This window comes from Grampus griseus (genome assembly GCF_964374135.1).
Source record: "Grampus griseus genome assembly, chromosome: 14".
NCBI lineage: Eukaryota > Metazoa > Chordata > Mammalia > Artiodactyla > Delphinidae > Grampus > Grampus griseus.
In genome coordinates this window covers 78,926,273-78,929,791 of record NC_139008.1, presented here as the reverse complement: position 1 = coordinate 78,929,791, position 3,519 = coordinate 78,926,273, and the positions used below count along the sequence as shown (strand labels likewise).

Genomic DNA, 3,519 nt, shown 5'->3' with positions numbered 1-3,519 from the left:
CAGGTGCCTTTAGAATCATGTTATCCTCACCTCCACCTCTGTCCCAGATAGAGTCAATCTACTTAATTGCATCATCCTGAAGGCAAAATCAGATCTCTGTCCCTCCCCTCAATGCCCATCCTTACTATGCCGATTCACATATATCGGATATTAGACTTTAGGAGGGAGAGGGGCCGGCAATTATAAGGGAAGGTAAGTATTGGCCTCCTTCCTTTATATTTAGAGTGTTCTTTCTAAAAAACAAAACAAACAAACAACCAACCTGGTCGCACATTGGTATCAACAAAGACCATGTTTAAATTTGGATGCTGAATTCCTGGTAATTGAAGGGTTTGAATCATTCTCTCATGCTTTCATTCGTGTCTATTGCTCAGTGATTCTGTGCTAGTCATTGTGATAAGCATGAGAGGTACAACAGTAAGAAGACACACTGACCTAGGCCTTTCAACCCACCAGAACAGCAGAGTATTAGAGTTCAGCTCTCCCTTGTCATTAGCTGAAAAAATTATTTTCTAAACGCATCTACCAAGAGCCCCCATGCTAGCCTGTTAGCCCCACCTGAGTGGCTTCAAACCTGGCAGCCCCATCCTCTTCCTCGGGGTGCTTGAGAGTCTGATAATTCCTCCAGAAGATTCTCTCAGATTTGTCCTCCAACCATGTTACCTGTTCATTCAGCTTGATGTGACTTGAAATTTCAGAATTTGATTTTATTTTGTGGGATGTATTTATTTTTTAAATTCAAAAAATTCTGTTTATTATTTGAAAATTCAAATATTATGTGAAATATATGGTATGAAAGTGAAAGTCTACACCATGTCCCAGAGAAAGCCACTATTACTAGTTTGGTGTATTTTCCATTCATTTTTTTTAATGTATAAATTAGCATATATTATTATCTTTTAAGGGAATTATACTCTTCATACTATCTTTCGACTAGCTTTTTTCTCTAAACAATACATTCTAGATGTGTGCTGTTCAGTACAGTACTATAAGCCTCATGTGGGAATTCAAATGTAAATATATAAAAAATTAAATAAAATTAAACCTTTAGTTCTTCAGTTACATTTGCCACATTTCAAGTGCTACAAGTAGCAAGTCGCTACCATGTTGGGCAGACATAGAACATTTCTATCATCACAGAAAGTTCTATTAGATAGCACTGCTCTACATAACTTTCCATGTCCATCTATAGACTTTCTATTTCACTCTTTTTTTTTTAACCTCATCATTTTTCTTTGTATGAATATACATCAATATACTTAATCATTTATACAGATAGACACTGAGTTTGTTTCCAGTTTTTCACAGTTGCAAACAATGCTGCAAAATACATCCTCATACATAAAATGTGCCTCACTTGTACCCTGACTCTGCAGAATGAAATCCCAGAAGCGGAAATGCTCAGTCAAAAGTTATAAAACTACATTTAAATGTTCAGTTTTTAAAATAAAACCTTTGTTCTCCAGGAACTGAGACTGAGAATAGATATCCCTACTGGTTAATCTGTCTGATTATATATCAATATAGGGTAGAAGAAAGGAAAATGGTCTGTGGCTTTGGGTTACTTTACTATCCACAAATTATAGCGGTACAATTTGTGAAGTTGCGTCTTAAATGGAAATTTGGTTTTAAAGCCAGTGTGGAAGGTAAAAAAAAACACAATCATAAAATTCCCCTCAAAAAATCCCTTAACTTGTAAATAAACGTCATACCTTCTCTTAATAAGTCCGACATAGCCTGTCATTCCTCTGTGGCAGGAAGCACTGAATGTTTAATGGGCCAGAAGCCAGATAAAGAAAGGGCCCCACTTTGGCTATCAATTTTCCCATCCATGAAATAAGTAGGTTGAAACTCCCAAACACATTTCCAGGCAAAATGGTCCATGACTCCCAAAAATGTACTGGCTAGACAATATCCCTTTAGTGACTGCCTGAAAGAAATAAACATAGCACCAGAAAAGCCAGATGTATAAAGAAAGTAAATAGTCATTCGATCATAAAATGTTTTTAATGAATGCAGTATTATAACACAATGTTTCTCAAGCCACTCACTATTTTAGAATATTCAAATAGATTGTACATACACAGATTTCCACTTCCGGCCATGATGGAATAACAGAAACTAGATTTATCCTAAGTCCTTAAATAATTAACAAACAAAACCACACTAAATATGTGAAGCCTACCTTTTCAGACGTTGGGCAATAGGAAGATCATGACAGGTTGTCTGAGAAAAAGGAAACAAATTAGTGAAACTTTGATTGCTGGATTTCTGCCTGGAGGCACAGTCAAGAGTGCAGAACATTTCTCCAAAGAAGGCATACAGGTGGCCAAAAGGCACATAAAAAGATGCTCAAGGGCTTCCCTGGTGGCACAGTGGTTGAGAGTCTGCCTGCCGATTCAGGGGACATGGGTTCGTGCCCCGGTCCGGGAGGATCCCACATGCTGCGGAACAATTAAGCCTGTGCACCACAACTACTGAGCCTGTGCTCTGGAGCCCTCAAGCCACAACTACTGAAGCCCACACTCCTAGAGCCCTGCTTCTCTTGTGCTGTGCAACAAGAGGAGCCACCACAATGAGAAGCCCATGCACCGCAGTGAAGAGTAGCCCCCGCTCGCAGCAACTAGAGAAAGCCCACGTGCAGCAACAAAGACCCAACTCAGCCATAAATAAATAAATATGTATATAAATTTATTTTTAAAAAAGAAATAAAAGGAACTGCTAGTGGAAAAATTACTGTACGATATTAACAGTTTTTTAGATACTGCAGAAGAAAAGCTCAGTGAATGAAGACATAGCAATAAAAACCATCCAAATTGAGAGACAGAAAAGACAAAAGATTGAAAAACATGAACAGAGTCACAGTGACCTATGGGACAATATCAAGTAGTCTAACATATGTGTAATTGAGGTCTCAGAATAAGAAGAGGGAAGGAGGCATGCAGAAAAAATATTGGATGAACTAAAGGCCAAATTTTTTCAAAATTTGGTGAGAACTATCAATTCACAGAACCAAGAAACTAAATGAACACAAAGCAGGATAAAAATAAAACCACGAGAAGATATATTATCAGCATCAAATTCCTGAAGTTTTCCTTCGCCATTCTGGTGTGTGCAGTTGACTCTGTTCCTCACCATGTCTTCTCACAAGACTTTCAGGATCAAGTAATTCCTGGTCAAGAAAAAGCAGAATTATCCCATTCCTCAGTGGATTTGGTTGAAAACTGGTAATAAAATCAGGTACAACTCCAAGAGGAGACATTGGAGAAGAGCCAAGCTGGGTCTATAAGGGATCGCACATGAGATGGTACACATATTTATGCTGAATCAAGGTCATTTGCATCTTACCATCTCACCCTGAAAACCACTACTATCTGGACAACTGGATGTATTTTATTGGGAAAATGATTTTTCTCTGTTTTAGTTTATCTGCACTAGTAGTTTGGCTCAGAAATAAATATGTGAGAATCTTTTGTTGGAAACAAAAACAAAACCAAAACACAAATTCCTGAAAACCAA

At 37.8% G+C, this 3,519-nt stretch overlaps 1 pseudogene across 1 annotated transcript; it reads left to right on the top strand.

Annotated features, from left to right (window-relative positions):
* The first annotated feature begins 3,136 nt into the window (after positions 1 to 3,136).
* On the top strand, positions 3,137 to 3,289 carry LOC309832846 (large ribosomal subunit protein eL39-like; annotated as a pseudogene). The gene has a single exon. The product of its transcript is annotated as a large ribosomal subunit protein eL39-like (transcript).
* The last annotated feature ends 230 nt before the right edge of the window (positions 3,290 to 3,519 follow it).